General features: G+C 42.0%; 1 protein-coding gene across 16 annotated transcripts in view; it reads right to left on the reverse strand.

The window, feature by feature from the left end:
- Positions 1-437: 437 nt before the first annotated feature.
- mtss1lb (MTSS I-BAR domain containing 2b) overlaps positions 438-19,325 on the reverse strand; it is a 175,356-nt gene continuing 156,468 nt past the window's right edge. For all 16 annotated transcript variants that reach the window (XM_072547644.1, XM_072547633.1, XM_072547643.1 and 13 more), the window contains one exon: positions 438-1,016. The gene's annotated coding sequence lies outside the window, so the exon portion shown is untranslated. The remainder of the gene's footprint in view (positions 1,017-19,325) is intronic.

A 19,325-nucleotide genomic window follows, 5' to 3' on the forward strand; every position in this document is an offset into this window, starting at 1 on the left:
AAATTGCATGAATGAATGACACCCATACTGGCAAATAATAAATAAATCTCACAACCCAGCTGCAGTAATGAGTTTAATATCCTTTATTCTTTTATTAAGTGCAGGTACAATTTCTAATTTATTTAGAGCATATAGGCCTGTTTTTTTACTAACATTTATCAACTTAAAAGACAAAAGGACTACCACCTCCTAATTATGTACGCAGACCAGACAGGCACTCTTAATCCCATCTGAACTAGCAGTCAGCATTTAACACATTTTAACCCATCTCCTGTCTTCCAGGACAGAAGCCTCTCAAACCTTTGTGTACTCTGGATAAAAAAATGTAACACCATAGTAATGGAATTTTAACATGTGTAAGAAATGTATTTTGGGATTCTATTGCTACCTCAAACTTGGGCTGTGATTGCTGAATAAAAATCACACACACATTAATATTATAGTCCAACAAGTTTATTTGGAAGCACTTGCTTTCAGAGCGCTGCTCCTTCTTCAGGTGGTTGTGGAGTATAAGATCATAAGACATAGAATTTATAGCAAAAGTTTACAGTGTGATGTAACTGAAATTATACATGGAAAAATACTTTGATTGTTTATTATGTCTCTCATCTTTTAGAATGAACATGTTGGTTTCAGTTCTTTCATATGTAAATTGCTGTTTCATAGGGCACATGGGTTAGGAGTGTCTGTGAGAGAGTGTGTGTATGTGTGTGACTGTGAGTGCAAACGGGTATAAGTCTGTGAGAGGGTGCATGTGAGAATGTGGGAATGTATATGTGAGCTTTTAAGAGAGGGTCTGCGTGACCGTGTGTCTGTCGGAGTCTGTGTGTGTGTGTGTATACATACACAATGCAATGTGGTCACCTGTAGTATGACATGAACCCAAGGTCCCGGTTGAGGCCATACCCATGGGTACTGAACTTGGCCATCACTTTTCGTTGTTGCCTGTCCAAAGTGTACTCTTTGTTGTCCAGTACTTCCCAGGAGCCGAAAAACTACGCCATGTTCTTCGCAGCCTGCAACACATTATTAATGAGGATGAGCATCTCGCCAAGAACTTCCTCACGCCTCCACTTCTCAACTTTAAACAACCACCAAACCTCAAACAGATCACGATTTGAGCAAACTGCCCAGCTTTCAGGATGATGCCATCCAACCTTGTCACGCTAGATGCTGCAAGACGTGTCAGAGTGTCAACACAGTATACCACCATTACGCGTAGGGACGCCTCCCATCTTGTACGTGGCAGGTACTCGTGCGACTCAGCCAACGTTGTCTATCTCATACGCTGCAGGCAAGGATGCCCTGAGGCATGGTACAGTAGCAAGACCAAGCAGAGATAACAGCAATGGATGAATGGACAACAGACAGGAGTGTTCCCTTCCAGTCGGAGCTGGGACATTCGACCTCAGACCTTCAGGTGACTGTCCTCCAAGGTGGAACTTTGGGACAGGCTACAACGAAAAGTGGCCGAGCAGAGGCTGATAGCCAAGTTAGGTACCCATGGGGATGGGCTCAACTGGGACCTTGGGCTCATGTCACCTACAGGTGACCCCATTGCACTATACACACATACAGACAGATGTGCACACAGACAGACGCACACACATAGACAGACACTCCTACACACACTCCTACAGACCCATACACTCACATACTCTAGCATGTACCCTCTCACAGACTTTATAGCCCTTTACACAAACACAGTCACTCTCTCACAGACACTCGTAGCCAACCCCCAAACACACACCCGCATGCACACATACACATATAAGTTTGTGGGGTGAATTTGTACTTGCAGAATTACATTTTATATTGCTCAAAAACTGCATGAATCCATGTAAGATTCTGTAAATCCATCTTTTAGATTAGAATCAGTCTGACCATTGTGGCACAGACAGTCTCACAGAGGGCAGCTCACACCTTCAATGCATTATGTGGGCTGACATGACACCAATTGTTAAAGTTCACTTGAGATTGTAACTTTCATATGTAACAGCGATTTACATATGAAAGAACTGAAACCAACATGTTCATTCTAAAAGATGAGAGACCTAGCAAACAATCAAGGTATTTTTCAATGTATAATTTCAGTTACCTCACACTGTAAACTTTTGCTATAAATTCTGTGTCTTAAGATCTTATACTTCACAACCACCTGATGAAGGAGCAGTACTCCGAAAGCTAGTGCTTCCAAGTAAACCTGTTGGACTATAACCTGGTGTTGTGTGATTTTTAAGTTTGTACACCCCAATCCAACACTGGCATCTCCAAATCATGAATAAAAGAGGCTATTTTCACCACTCATTGATTCTGGTCATTATTTAATACAATCCCACAACTTGGCGTAGTCGGCTGGATCGCTATGGACGGCATCTAGCCAACCGGCCACTGACGGTTCTACAAGGGTAAGAAGCTTTCTTCTTAGAGTCGTAATCTAGTCCTGATCGCGATCCTGAACCTTTTGTGAGTTGGATATTTCATTTTGAATCCCTTGCATCTAGACCTCAGATTAGCTAACATAGTCTACAGCAGGGAATTACCCACAGCAGGGAATTGGCCATGACGCATGAGTGACGGTCATCCTGAGTGACCCTGAGAAACTGCCTACAACATCCAGAGGCAGGTTAGCCCTCTTGACATAACTGAGGAAAAAATGCTGCGACAGCTGCAGAACTACCTTGAGTTGAAGTTCTCGTTAGGGGAGACCCTAATCAAAATTGGCCAGAAGTATGATGTGCCCCAAAGACAGTGGACCCTAGTTGACATGAAATGGGTCTGGGGAAAAAAACTACTTGACAAAAAAGTAAAGTCAGGATTAAATGGTCCCTTGCATTAATGTGACAAATTCACCAGAGAAATGAAGTCATGTCCCATTCAGCCCATGATCATGCAGTAACCCAACTTAAACAACAATTAAAAGCAGTGCGTGAACAGCTGCAGAAAGAATGATCCAAACAGGAAACAGTTCACCTTAAAAATCAGGAACTTGACAAAGGGAACAACTAACTGAAGGATGAGATAACAGTGCTGTCAGTTTCTTCCCCGGTTCCCAAGCCCACACAAAATTTGTACCTGACCACCTGAGACATCCAGGAAGGGATTCAGGAAGACAAAGCTGTTGCCCTTGGGAAACAGAGGGACTGTAGCAGTGAAAGCGATGAGGACTGTATAATTCTAATACCATTTTTATGGCGTGGTTTTATGAATGGATGAATGAAACCGTGTTATTGTGAATAATGGGTTAATAAAGGGTTATGAATGAATGAACAGGAATCCAGTATTAATGAATAAAGCGAGCTTGTGAGTTAATAAAGATACCACAATATCTCATAACACAATATCTCACATATATCATAATGTAATTTAGCTGCCTTAAGATACAGTGCCTTTCTGAGCTTTGTGCAATAATTTAACATAACCCTGTTAGAACTAGAAGTTCTATGAAGAGATTAGTCTTTCGTCTTCTCTTTTATAAGAGAAAAAGCCCTATCCAGCTTACTCAACCTTTCCTGAAAAAGCCTATCGGTTCTGGGATCATCCTAGCAAACAATTTACATGCCTGGGCGGCACGGTGGCTCAGCGGTTAGCACTCCAGACTCATAGGGCTAGGGACCTGGGTTCAATTCCAAGCTTGGGCAACTGTCTGTGTAGCGTTTGCACATTCTCTCCATGTCTGCATGGTTTCCTGCCACAATCCAAAGATGTGCAGGTCAGGTGGATTGGTGATGCCAAATTGCCCATGGTGTTAGGTACATTGGTCAGAGGGAAATGGGTCTGGGTGGGTTACTCTTCGAAGGGTCAGTGTGGACTGGTTGGGCTGAAGGGCCTGTTTCCACACTGTAGGGAATCTAACCTAAACATCTTCCCAATAGCACTATATTGTAGGACTAGAAAGGAAATTGACATTTTATGATTAATTTATTTTATATAAACTCAGGCAAAATATATTAATTGATTAGTCTATTATATTATTCTGATTAACTATAACTTTTTAGATTTTAGTACTCTAATGTCATATGATTCTGATTACCCTCACATGGCAAATTAATGTACCATGTGATTGTGAACAGAATGAAGATAACGCACTCGCGTGTTTCAAAGTTATAAATAAATGCCTGAGGCCCTTGCCTAGTTAATTTCTATTTCCCAGAGCCAGATTTCAAGAATATGTAATCTTCAAGACTAAATAAGGGAAGTTTTACATCCTCCTGATTGTTAAATCCTTTGTTAACTTTGCACCAATGTGTTTAAGTTCATAACTGTATAATCAATCAAAACTTATTTACTCAAGATTAAGTATTGACAGTTATGGATCAGACCCTAGCTTTGACCTTCACTTTTATCTAATTTAAAGGCAAGTGTAAGGTGCTGTGTTCCAGATGTAATTCGATTGGTTACACTACTCCACTTTTAGCAAAACACACTTCATTCTTACCCTGCAATTAAAAGATAAACAAAAAAAGAATTGGCATAACTTAACTCTACTGGAAAACGTAATAGAATAATAGAGTATTGAACTACTAAAGAGCAAACATTCCAATATAAAAACATCCCCTAAATGCACCCTTGACAAACTCAATAAAATAGATGATCTCACATGCAGTGTTTTTCCAGTTCAGGAGGAAAGTATACCAAGAGAAAATTCTGGGGGAGAGAGAGAAAGGGATAGAACCCAGGTTTTTAGCTGTATCAGCTTCCACAACTGGCTTCAAAAGCCCAGAAAATAATGAAAGCTAAACTAACACCCCTGATGCAGTGGGAGCCTGACTCCACCCATTCATGCTGCTCAATTGTCCCAATTTTAAAACAAACCCCAAGACCTCACAAGATGTTTACATTATCAGCTTTGAATAGACAATTTAGCACATATAGCTCAAAGTCTCTCTTCAAAAAAAAGGACAAAATACACCTCTTAAAGACATAGATCATCACATGACAATGTATAAAGATATCTTACTCATTATACACATTCTGTATAACTTACGTATTACTTTATCATACATCGTTGGTAATGTTATCATACAGGGTTGGTAGTGTTGAGAGACCTAGGGGAGACAGATAGACTAGGGGTTCAAGTACGTAATTCATTGATGTTTGGATCACATTTAGATAGGGTGGTTATGAAGGTATTTAGCACGCTTGTCTTTATTGCTCAGACCTTTGAGTAGAAGAGCTGGGAGGTACATTGGTTAGGCCACATTTGGAATATTGCATGCAACTCTGGTCTCCTTCTGATTGGAAGCATGTTGTGAAACTTGAAAGGGTTCAGAAAAGATTTACAAGGATGTTGCCAAGGTTGGAGGATTTGAGCAATAGGGAGAGGTTGAGTAGGCTGGGGTTGTTTTCCCTGGAGCATCGGAGGCTGATGGGTGACTTTATACAAGTTTATAAAATCATGAGGGGCATGGATAAGATAAATAGACAAAGTCTTTTCCCTGGGATGGAGGAGTCCAGAACTAGAGGTTATAAGTTTAGGATGAGAGGAGAAAGATATAAAAGAGATCTAAGGGGCAACTTTTTCACACAGAGGGTGGTGTCTGTATGGGTTGAACTGCCAGAGGAAGTGGTGGAGGCTGGTACAATTGCAGCATTTAAAAGGCATCTGGATGGATATATGAATAGGCACGGTTTGGAGGGATATGGGCCAGGTGCTAGCAGGTGGGAACATATTGGGTTAGGATATTTGGTCGACATGGACGAGTTGGACCAAAGGATTTGTTTCCATGCCGTACATCTCTTTGACTCTATGACATCGATGAGGCCTCTACTAGAGTACTGTGTCCCGTCCTGGTTGCCCTGTTTTGGAAGGATATTATTAAGCTATAGAGGTTTCAGAAGAGATTTACCAGGAGGTTGCCAGGAATGGAGGCTTTGAGTTATAAGAAGAGGCTGGATAGGCTGGGACTTTTTTCACTTATACATAGGAGGTTGAAAGGTGACTTTATAGAGGTTTATGAAATCATGAGGGGTATAGATAAGGTGTTTGGCAGGTGTCAATTCCTAGGGTGGGGTATTTTTAAAGTGAGAGGAGAAAGATTTTAACAAGACATGAGGGGCAATTTCTTTGCACGGAGAGTGGTTCGTGTGTGGAATGAATTTCCAGAGGAAGTTGTGGATGCAGGTATAGTTACAATGTAAGTACATGAATAAGAAATGTTTGGAGGGTTATGGACCAAGCTTGGGTAGAAGGACTATGGTCGGCATGGACTGGTTGGACTAAAGGGTCTGTTTCCATGCTGAATGACTCTAATACTGTAGTTTTGGAGTTATAAATAACTTTTCCCCTATATCCTTTGATTCAAGCATCCACAACAACAGGGCAAAACATATCACATAGCTGGTGGACTCTAAGATAAGACTTTGCTGATAATGCATTTGATTTAATGAGGGACTCTTCCCAATTAAGTGAAAATTGAGACAATATGTTCAAGACTATCAATCATGGGTACTTGACAGAAAACATTGCCCTACTCAAAATAAATAGGTAAAAAAGAAAGCATACAATATCCACTTAACTTAGCTAGATGTCATAAAGGCCACAAAAACATATCGTGATGAAAATCACACAACACCAGGTTATAGCCCAACAGGTTTATTTGGAAGCACTAGCTTTTGGAGCGCTGCTCCTTCATCAGGTGGTTATGGAGTATAAGATCGTAGGACACAGAATTTATAGCAAACGCTTACGGTGTGATGTAACTGAAATTATATATTGAAACAGACCTGGATTGTTTGTTAAGTCTCTCATCTTTTAGAATGGGCATATTGGTATCAGTTTTTTCATATGTAAATCCCAGAACTTTTTTAAAGTTACATTCCCAAGAGAACTTTAATAATAAGTGCCATGTTGGCCTTGATAATGCATTGAAGGTGTGAGGTGCCCTGTGTAAGGCTGTCTGTGCCCAAATATTCAGACTGATTCTAATCTAAAAAAGACATTTACAGAATCTTACGTGGATTAATACAGTTTTCTGAGCAAAATAAAATGTAATTCTGCAAGTACAAATTCACCCCACAAATGTACGTGCATGTGTGCGCACGCTGGAGGGTATAAGTGTCTATGAGAGAGTGCATTTATGTGTATGTGTGTGAGTACAAAGGGGTATAAGTCTGTGAGAGTGTGCGTGTGTGTATGTGAGAGTGTGTGTGCATGTGAGAGACAGAGTGTGTGTGTGCGCGTGTGTGTGGGTGAGAGGTGCAGTCGGGTCACCTGTGGTATGACATGAACCCAAGGTCCCGGTCAAGGCCATCCACATGGGTACTAAACTTGGCTATCAACCTTTGCTCAGCCACTTTGTATTGTTGCCTGTCCCGAAGTCCACTGTGGAGGATGGTGAAACGAAGTATTCCCCAACTGGGAGGGAACACTCTTGTCTATTGATTGTTGTCCATTCATCCGTTACTGTAGCCTCTGCTCTGTCTCACCATTGTACCATGCCTCAGGACATCCTTGCCTGCAGCATATGAGACAGACACGTTGGCTGAGTCACATGAGTGACTGCCATGTATATGGTAGGAGGTGTCCCCATGTGTAATGGTGGTATCCATGTCGACACTGACATGCCTTGCAGCATCTACTGTGACAAGGTTGTATCATATTGTCCTGAAAGCAGGGCAGTTTGCTGTGAACAATGATCTGTTTGAGGTTTGGTGGTTGTTTAAAGGCGAAAAGTGAAGGCGTGGGGAAGGTCTTGGTGAGATGCTCATCCTCATTGATAATGTGTTGCAGGCTGCGAAGAACAGACATAGCTTTTCGGCTCCTGGGAAGTACTGGACAACAACGGGTATCCTATTGGTTGTAGCTCGTGTCTGTCTCCTGAGTAGGTCATTATGGTTTCTTGCTGTGGCAATTCGGAACTGGCGGTCGATGAATTGAGCATCGTACCCAGTTCTTATGAGGGCATCCTTGAGTACTTCCAAGTGCCTGTCACGTTCTTCCTCATCTGAACAGATCCTGTGTATGTGTAGGGTTGTCTGCAGGGGATGGCTGTTTTAATATATTTCTGGTGGAAGCTAGAGAAGTGTAGCATTGTGAGGTTATCCGTGGATTTGTGGTAGAATGAGGTTCTGAGGTGCTCATCCTTGATGGAGATGCATGTGTCCAAGAATGAGACAGATAGTAGAGAGTAGTCCATGGTGTGTTTGATGGTGGAATGAAACTGATTGATATCATTGTGTAGTTGTTTCAGTGACTCCTCACCATGGGTCCAGAGGAAGAAAATGTCAATATACCTTGTATGCACTGGGACACAGACAGCCTCACACAGGGCACCTCATGCATTAACTGGGTCGACACTGCACCTATTGTTAAAGTTAATTTGAGAATGTAATTTCTAAAAAAGTCTGGAATTTACATATGAAAGAACTGGAACTAGTATGGCCTTTCTAAAAGGTGAGACACTTAACAAACAATCCAGGTCTTTTTCAATATATAATTTCAATACATCACACTGTAAACTTTTGCCATAAATTCTTTGTCCAACGATCTTGTACTCCACAACCACCTGATGGAGCAGCGCTCTGAAAGCTAGTGCTTCCAAATAAACCTGTTGGATTATAGCCTGGTGTTGTGTGATTTTTAACTTTGTACACTCCAGTCCAACACCGGCATCTCCAAACGATAATGAAAAGGATGGATCTATGGATTATTGACAGCTTAAGGAACAAATAGGAGATCTTGAAAGGTGGTATTAGTTTATGTCCATCACCTTTAAATGCTGCCGAGAGACTGATCATATATCCCTTAACCAATATGAAATAAGCTTTGCGAAACCCAGGCCAATTAGAACATACTGACATAATTAATCATGTGACTTGTGGCTGAGAAAGAATTTAAGCAGCAGATTTCAGTGACAAAGCATGGGCCAAATTTGAAACTGAAGTTAGTACGGTCTACTATCTAATTGGAAGCATAGAACATAGAACGTAGACCGTTGCAGCGCAGTGCAGGCTGTTCAGCCCTCAATGTTGTGCCGACCTGTGAAATTAATCTGATGCCCATTTAACCTACACTGTTCCATTATTATCCATATGTATGTCCAATGGCCATTTAAATGCCCTTAATATCAGCGAGTCTACTGCTGTTGCAAGCAGGCCATTCGAAGCCCCTACTACTCTGAGTAAAGAAATTACCCTGATATCTGTCCTAAATCTATCACCCTTCAATTTAAAGCTATGTCCCCTCATGTTAACCTTCACTATCCGAAGAACTCACTGTCCACCTGATCTAACCCTCTGATTGTCTTATACATCTTGATTAAGTCACCTCTCAACCTTCTTCTTTCCAAAGAAAACAACCTCAGTTCCCTCAGCCTTTCCTCATAAGACCTTCCTTCCATACCAAGCAACATTCTAGTATATCCCCTTTGAACCCTTTCCAAAGCTTCCACTAACACAGTGACCAGAACTGCACACAATACTCCAGGTGTGGCCTTACCAATGTCTTGTACATCTGAAGCATGACCTTGTGGCTCCAAAACTCAATTCCCCCTACCAATGAACACCAACATACCATATGCCTTCTTAACTTTCAGGGACTTATGCACCTGGACACTGAGATCTCTCTGTTCATCTTCACTGCCAAGACTTTTACCATTAGCCAAGTACTCTGCATTCCAAAGTACTTCTTCTTTGGAAGTGTGAACTACCTCACACTTTTCCACATTACACTCCATTTGCCACTTCTCAGCCCAGCTCTGCATCTTATCTATGTCCCTCTGTTACCCACAACATCCTTTGGCACTATCCACAACTCCGCCGACCTTAGTGTCATCCGCAAATTTACTAACCCATCCTTCTACGCCCACATCTCGATCATTTATAAAAATGACAAATAGTAGTGGCCCCAAAACAGATCCTTGCGGGCACACCGCTGGTAATTGAGCTCCAGGGTGAACATTTCCCACCACCCTCTGTCTTCTTTCAGCTAGCCAATTTCTGATCCAAACCGCTAAATTACCTTCAATCCTGAAACTCTGTATTTTGTGCAATAGCCTACGGTGCAGAAGACTCCAAATGTGCTGGAGGGAGTTAAGAGATGTCAATGACCTTGCAAGCTAAGCTGATCTGGAAGGTAAGAACCATAGAATGCTTGCAAAGTCATTGCTTTATTTTGACATGGATTACTTTACAACCTAGGTAAGATTTGCTTAGTTACCTCACCAGACTGCCTCCTGATGTCTTAATGGTTAAAGTGTCAAGTAAGCAAATAAATATTTGAATTTGAGTTTAAATTATAACTTGAAACCAACACTATACTTTCAATAATGCAGAGACCAAAACTGATCATAATGTTCCAAGTGTGGTTTAAGCAAAGTTCAAAACAAATTTCAACTTTTTAACTCCATCTGTCTTGAAATATAGTCTCTTGTTATGATGGGACCAAGATGAGGCTGGGTTCTTGGTGAGACTTAATAGAGACTGGTCAAGTTAAAGGTCTGTGTAAAGTTTCCTTTTAATTCATTGTTTTGTGAACAATGTACATTGAGACTTAGCATGAATTTTGACACTGAAGCATTCTCTCCGGAGTATGTCATATGATCACCTATAACAAGGTTGACATAGGGGAATGTTACATCTTTGAGCATTAACCCTTTACTCTTATTTACTATTCCTATTAACTTGTGTATCTGTAGTTACAGATCCCTTTTGTTCTTAAAGCACAATTACTTTCCAAAATGTGCATCTGCCTCTATTTATTTACTTATTATAGGGGAGGCAATGGCCTAGTGGCATTCTCTTTAGACCATCAATCCAGAGACCTGAATAATGTTCTGGAGATATGGCAGAAGGTGGAATTTGAAGTCACAAAATCTGGAATTAGGAGTCTACTGATAACCATGAAGCCATTGCTGATTGTTGGAAAAACTCATCTTGTTCACTAATGTCGTTTAGGAAAGGAAACTACCATCCTTACCTGGTCTGGCTTATATATGACTCCACACCCACAGCAATGTGGTTGACTCTTAACTGCCCTCTGAGCAATTAGGGATGGGCAATAAATGCTGGCCTGGCCAGTGACCCACACCCCTGTGTGACTAATCTGCAAGTTTATTAATGTTGCCATGTACCTTACCACAGTCTTCCTCTGTATGAGCTACACTCTCTTATTTGGTGTTGCTCAGATAAGCATTGTGGTCAGTTCCAGAGTTAAGAAGCTTAAGCAGGACAGTCCAATCATGGATCCTGATAGCCACGCATCAGCATTAGGGGGCAGCAGTCACTGTCATGGAGTGCTTCAGGCCTGGGAGGCATGAACCACCTATCACACTCACCACAAGTATTAACCTTATGTACTCCACTGTATAACAAATATTACACATCAATTTATTCACTTACATAGCCAATGTCAGAGTCTACCTATTCACTTAATTTCCTTCTACAGCCAATATCACATCACTAATGAACATTACCTACTTTCTATCTTAGATAAAATTTGCATTAAAAACTGCCAGAAGGTATTGAAACAGTACTCCCAAGATGTTCATTACTCCTCACATTGCCTACTTGGTTTAGTGCAACCAGAATATCTCTTGTAATGCACCTCCTCCTATTTCCTTACTTCAGAAGGCTTGACGTTTATACCATTTGAAAATTTCCATTTCTTGGCAGATTCACTGATGGACATGATGTTGAACATATTTTATATACACTCACCCACACAAATGCTACTCAGCTTAATTCCAGGTCTCCCACTTTGCTGCCCAGCTATTTGTCTAAAGTTAACCTCTAAATGACTTTGCTCCAATTTACTGGCTCACTGAGCTGAAAGCACCCTCCTTGGTCTCCATCTTTTAGGCTTTAATTCCATCCCTCCCTTCCCAGCTGCATCAGATTGACCTTGATGGGGATGTTTTTCAGATTGACTGTCTGGAAGTGCTGCTGCAAAGACCTAGTCATTGTCAAACCATCTACAGGGGAAACCTCGATTATTCGAATGAGATGGGCAGCACTATTTCATTCGGATAATTGATTATTCTGTTAATCGAGTCAGTGCCTTTCCTCTGGGGCTCGGACTATTCCATTATGTCTGCTCCCCCTTCAGGAGACTAGCAGCAGCATAGTGTGCGTGTGCAATCCCTTGTAAATTTTTGACAGGTTCCACCTCTGCCCTGTACAGGACAGTGTTAAACAGATTTATCTAGGGAAGGGTGGGGGTGGGGGAGGATTTCCCTGTGTAGAACTCCAGGGAAAGTGTGGGAAGAGCGAGAGAGAGGTGGGAGGTCAGTCATTTAGAGACCGAGCCAGTGCTCCCATCAGTCCAGGGAGTTCTTGGCAGCACTTTTAATCACTCTAAACAAAAGATGCGATCAGTGTCGGACACACGTTTTTGATGTAATGTTTCTGTTGGGACCTCGAGATCGCCTTCAAATAATCCGATTTTCAGATAATTGGTTTTCGGATAATCGAGGTTCCCCTGAATTTCCCTTCTGGAGCACCAGACATCTCCATTTAACTCTCACTGCTGCTGAAACTCTTATCCAAAACTTCATATCCATATTTAACTATTGCATACTCATAGTTGCTCGGCAGTACAAAGTTTGAGTATTGCTGAGAAACAGACATGTTGTTGAAGCTTTTTGCCTTGCATTCATCAGGATAGAATCAGAAGAACATCAAATTTCAATGTATATTGCATCAAAAAAAGGTGTTGATTAGTTAGGAAGTTGATTCCAATTGGTTGCTGCATCACCACAGGTTAGGGTTGATAGCATGATCTATTAGTGGAGAAAATCACTCATTGCTATTGTAGCAGTGGGAGACAACTAACTTCACTTCTCGTTCAAACTTTAGAATCACCTTCCCCTTCCAGGGAAATTTGAAATCCAGTCCTCCTCTAACGTTATAATCCCTGGATTGTGACATGAGTCAGATATTAATTAACATAGGATCAAACAGATTACAAACATAAAAATATGCCTTAAAGGGGGGGAGGGAAGAATGGGTTTCAATTCATTGTGCACTGGTGCCAGTAGTGGGGAAACAAGATGGGATGGATTCTCATAACTGAGCTGGGATCAGACTGGGTAAATTCCACAATAAGACCTGTGGATAGGGTCTTAAACTATAAAGGAGAGGTCGAGTAAGGTGAGGGGATTTGGGTTAAAGACAAACAGAATGGGCAAGATGGGGAGCTCAAAGGTAATTGAGCATCAGTAAATAAAGTCCATATAAATGCTTAAATAATAACATAATGCAAAAGGCATTGTTGGCCTTCGTGGCAAGAGGATTGGAATACAAGAACCAGAATGTCTTGCTGCAGTTTATCTGGATGTGGTAAGAACATGAGTGGAATCATTTGCGTAAACTTAGTCTCCATATCCAAAGAAAAGATATAGATACATTGGAAGCAATACAGTGATTGGTCCCTGGGAATGACACGTTATGTAAATTGGGCCTGTATTCTCCGCAGATTAGAAGAATGAGAACTGATCTCAATGAAACAAAGTTTTGAAGAGGTTTGATTGACCTGACACTGAGAGGTTAGTTTTCCATGGCTGGGAAGATTTGAACATGGTGCACGATTTCAGGGTAACAAGATGATCATTTAAGACTGAGGTGAGGAACTCTCTTCAGTTAAATTGTTGTTAATCCTTACAGTTCTCCATTCTGAAGATTGTGGATGTTTCACAACAAGGAGACAGATGTTTGAACCCTGAGGAAATCAAGGGAATATGGACAGTGGAAAGGAAATAGAGTTGAGACAGAAGATCAACCGCATTTGTAGTGAATAATGGAGCAGGGTCAAGCAGCTCCTATTAAGGTTTCCTATCACCAGCTGCATTACTCTGATGTACTTATGTATGGTATGATTTCCCTGGATAGCATGCAAAACAATACTTCTCTGTATCTCTGTTCATGTGATAGTCAAAATTTTTATTTGATTTGATTTATTACTAAAACTTCATTGCCTTCATCCTGTTTCTCAGTTTTTCTCAAATGATCATCTCTACAGTAGCCTTAGAGTCATAGATGTACAGCACAGAGATAGACCTTTTGGTCCAACTTTTCAATGCTGACCATTTATTCTAAATTAATCTAGTCCCATTTGCCAGCATTTGGCCCATATCTCTCTCAACCTTTCCTATTCATGTACTCATCCAGGTGGCTTTAAAGATTGTTATTATACTAGCCTCCACCACTTCTTCTGGCAGTTCATTCCATCCTCTGCGTGAAAGAGTTGCCCCTTAGGTCCCTTTTTGATCTTTCCCTTCTCACCTTAAACTATGCCCTTTAGTTTTCAACTCCACTACCGGGGCGGGGGGTGGGGGATGGGAGAGACAGAGACTATTCGCCCTATCCATATCCCTCATGACTTTACAAACTTCCCTAAAGTCACCCCTCTGCCTCCGCTCCAGAGAAAATAGCCTTAGCCTATTCAGCCTCTCCCTATAGTTCAAATCTGGCAACATCCTTGTAAATCTTTTCTAAACCCTTCAAAGTTTCACAGTGGGCGGCACAGTGGTTAGCACTGCTGCCTCACAGCACCAGAGACCCGGGTTAAATTCCCGCCTAAGGCAAATGTGGAGTTTGCACATTCTCCCTGTGTCTGCGTGGGTTTCCTCCGAATGCTCCAGTTTCCTCCCACAGTCCAAAAATGTGCAGGTTAGGTGAATTGGCCATGTTAAATTGCCCACAGTGTTAGGTGAATGGGTAAATGTAAGGGAGTGGGTCTGGGAGGGTTGCTCTTCGGAGGGTCGGTGTGGACTTGTTGGGCCGAAGGGCCTGTTTCCACACTGTAAGTAATCTATCCGGTAATTGGGTGACCAGACTTGAATGCAATATGCTAAAAGTGGCCACCACTAAAAGTGGCCTAACCAATGTCCTACACAGCCACAGCCACAGCCACAGCCGCAGCCACTTCATGACCTCCCAATAAAGGCAAGCATACTAAACACTTTCACTACCTTGTCTACCTGAAATTCCACTTTCAAGGAACTAAGAACCTGCACTCCAAGGTCTCTTTGTTTGGCAACACTCTCCACTTTCAAGTGCATACGTCCATCCTGATTTACCCTACCAAAATGCAATACCTCACATTTATCTAAATTACACTCCATCTGCCACTCATTGGCCCATTTTATCAAGACCTTGTTGTACTCTGAAGTAACCTCCTTTGCTGTCCACTGCACTACCAATTCTGGTGCCACTTGCATACCTACTAACCCTATACCTCCTATATTCACATCCAGATCATTTATATAAATGACATAAAACAGTGGACCCAGCAATGATCCTTGTGGCACACCACTAGTCACAGGCCTCCAGTCTGAAAAAACCAACTCTCCACTGCCATCCTGTCTCCTCACCTAATAAAATCATATAACACCAGGCTATAGTCTAACATGTTTATTTGGAAGTACAAGCTTTCGGCATGCTACTTCTTTGTCAGGTAACTAGTGGAACAGGATAATAGGGCACAGAAGTTACAGCAAAAGATCATACAACTGATGTAACATATTGAACAAACCTAGATTGCTGTTAAGTCTTCCATCTTTTAAATTGGGTTGCGGGTTTTGATTCATTAATCTGTAAATCCCAGAACTTCTTTCAAGTCACATTCCTGAGATAACTTAAGGTTTTATTTAAAAAAAGTGACATCTCAGCTCAGTGCATTAGAGTCTGTATGTATTCCAGTTTTGAATCAGACTGGTTCTCTTTCCAAAGTAAGAATTTATAAAATGTCACATGGATTGATTGCCTACAGATTGTGTGTTTTTTGAACAAAATAGAACATATCTGTAAATACAAATGTGCAAATTCACCCTATACACCTATGTGTGAGAGATATAGAGATAGAGAGAGAGAGTGTGTGTGTGTGTGTCCTAACTTTTAGCCAGTTATGCATCCAAATAGGTAGCTCTCCCTCTTATCTTTGTGATCTAACCCTTTCTCCCAGACTACTGTGAGGAACCTCGTCAAACACCTTACTGAAATCCATATAGACTATGTCCACTGCTCTGCCTCCTTCAATCCTTTTTGTCACTTCTTCAAAAAACTTACACACAAAGCCATGTTGACTATCCCCAATCAGTCCTTGCCACTTACAATATTTGTAAATCCAGTCCCTCAGAATCCCCTCCAAGAACTTTCCCACCACTGATGTCAGGCTAACCAGTCTATAGTTCTCTGGCTTTTCCTTACCACCTTTCTTAAATAATAGTACCACATTAGCCAACCTCTTGTTATCTGGCACCTTACCCATGGCTATCTCAGCGAAGAACCCAACAATCATTTTCCTAGCTTGCCACAAAGTTCTAGGATACACTTGTTCAGGTTCCAGGGACTTATCCACCTTTACGCATTTTGAGATGTCCAGCACCACCATCTCCGTAATATGGACACTTTTCAAGACATCGCTATTGCATACCTGCTTCCAATGCATCAACTTAGATTAATTTATCATCATGTGTATTACAAATGCAGTGAAAAGTTTTGTTTAGTGTAGCCACTATCTGGTGCCATTTTGAAACACAAGCATATAAAGCCAAAAAATAAAACAAGTGTTCATCTTCACATTTACTTCTTGTTGTGGCTCACCACAAACATTACCTCTACTGGCACTCCATGGGCTTCCCCAACTTGTCATGGGCCTGGAGTTAACTGCTACCTTGCAGCCATGCAGCCTGTACCAGGCCCACCATTGCTGTTGCCAATGGCTGACTTGCTGCTGCCACTGAGTTCAGCGCCCAGACTCCTAACTCTACTGCCAAAGCCACCATCCTCTTCCAAGCCCTGCTGATGCCATCTGGGAATCTGGAATTGAAAAAATACTCCACAGGTCAGACCTTTGTTTTCTCCTGATCCTCCTCACACTCTCCTCCTCTGCTCGGCTCCTGGTAAAGCCTTTTTCAGGTCCTGCCTGCCTGTTGGGATTTTCATTGGTTAGCCTCATCTACAAATCCTTCCACAGTTTTCCTTTTCCCCCCACCTCTGCTACACAGCCTTGTCCACATACCAGCACATACATTGATTCAGGCCTCTATTGAATATCTGCAATCCCTTTGCTTCAATCTGAGAGCTTTCAAACATGTCATTAGCCCTATATGCTAGAATCTTCCTAAATTTTACACTTCACTCATATATCATTCTCCTAACCATTCCTTCACTGTTAAAGTTGCGGAACTCCCTTCTGAGAAGCACTGTGGGTGTCCCAACACCACAAGGACTGCAGTGGTTTATGAAGGCAGATCACCAATGCCTTCTGAAGGGCAACTAAGGAGAGGTAATAAATGCTGGTCCCCACTCGAGACACCCACATCCCATGAACAAATAAAAGTAAAACCATCTCTCTGACTATACCTCAGGCCACTTATCTATCTCAGCTCAGCCTATGGCTGAGATAAAGACATCAGCAACTAAATCGATTTTCAAATTTCTGTTTTCTCGTGAGTATGATCTTTAATTTAGTCCTGGAAACGTTGGATATGTGATAACAACTGGAGAAATAAATCAAAGTATTGCATGAATCCTGTGGTTAATGTTTATTGTGGATAAAATGCTATAAAGGGAGTCACCAATTTGATCAATTTCATGAAAATAAAGCATGAAAAAGAACAAAAAAAACAAAGAAAATTTACTGCCCAGGAACAGGCCCTTCGGTCCTTCAAGCCTGAGCCAACCCAAATCCACTGTCTAAACCTGTAGCCCAATTCCTAAGCATCTGTATCCCTCTGCTCCCCACCTACTCATGCATCTGTCCAGACGCATCTTAAACAAATCTACCATGCCTGCCTCTATCACCTCTGCTGGCAATGTATTCCTGGCACCTACCACCCTGTGTGTAAAGTACTCCCCACGTGTATCACCCTTAAACTTTTCACCTCCTACCTTTAAAGCATGACCTCTCATTATTGAATCCTTCACCCTGGGTAAAACCTTATCTCTATCTATCCTGTCTATACCCTTCATGATTTTGTAGACCTCAGTCAGGTCCCCCTTCAATTTCCTTTTTTCTAATGAAAAGGAACCCGACCTACTCAACCTCTCTTCATATCTAGCCCCTTCCATACCAGGCAACATCCTCATAAACCTTCCCTGCACCCTCTCCAAAGCGTCCACATCTTTGGTAATGCGGCGACAAGACTGACCGCAATATTCTAAATGCGGCCAAACCAATGCTGTTTTAACAATTTTAACATGACCTGCCAGCTCTTATACTCAATACCCTGTCCAATGAAGGCAAGCATACCATATGCCTTCTTGACCACTCTATCTACCTGTGCTGCAACCTTCAGGGTACAATGGACCTGAACTCCCAGATCTCTCTGCTCATCAACTTTTTTCCCCAAGGCTCTTGCATTTAGTGCATAATTCACTCTAGAATTAGACTTCCCAAAATGCATCACCTCACATTTACCTGGATTGAACTCTATCTGCCACTTCTCCGCACAACTCTCCAGTCTATCTATATTCTCCTGTATTCTTTGACAGTCCCCTATGCTTACTGCTACTCCACCAATCTTCGTGTTATGTGCAAATCTGCTGATCATACTAACAGTGCCCTCTTCCATTTATGTATATCACAAACAACAGTGGCCTGTGGAACATCACTGGTCACTTTCTCCATTTCAAGAAACTCCCTTCAACTACTACTCCCTGTTTCCTGTTGCTCAACCAGTTCTTTATCCACCTCGCTAGAACACTCTGCACACTATGTGACTTTACTTTTGCCCATTAGTTTACCATGGGAAACCTTACCAAACGCCTTACTAAAGTCCATGTATATGACATCAACAGCCCTTCCTTCATCTATCAACTTGGTCACTTCCTCAAAGAACTCTATTAAGTTGGTAAGGCACAATCTCTCCAGCACAAAACCATGTTGCCGATCACTGATAAGCCCATTCTTTTCCAAATGTAAATACGTTATCCCTCAGTACCTTCTCCAGCAACTTTCCCACCACTGACGTCAGGCTCACTGGTCTGTAGTTACCAGGGATATCCCTACTACTCTTCTTGTACAGGGGGACAACATGAGCAACTCTCCAGTACCTCACCTATGTTTAAGGATGCTACAAAGATCTAGAATGGTGCTGGAAAAGCACAGCAGGTCAGGCAGCATCTGAGGAGCAGGAAAATCAACGTTTTGGGCAAAAGCCCTTCATCAGGAATGAGGCAGGGAGCCTCCGGTGTGGAGATATAAATGGGACGGGGTGGACTGGGGAGAAGGTGGTTGAGAGTACAATCGGTGGATGGAAGTGGGGATGAAGGTGATAGGTTGGAGAGGAGGGTGGAGCGGATAGGTGGGAAGGAAGATTGGCAGGTAGGACAGGTCATGAGAATGGTGCTGAGCTGGCAGGTTGGAAGTGGGGTAAGATGGG

Source organism: Chiloscyllium punctatum, chromosome 26, assembly GCF_047496795.1.
Source record: "Chiloscyllium punctatum isolate Juve2018m chromosome 26, sChiPun1.3, whole genome shotgun sequence".
Taxonomy (NCBI): Eukaryota; Metazoa; Chordata; class Chondrichthyes; order Orectolobiformes; family Hemiscylliidae; genus Chiloscyllium; species Chiloscyllium punctatum.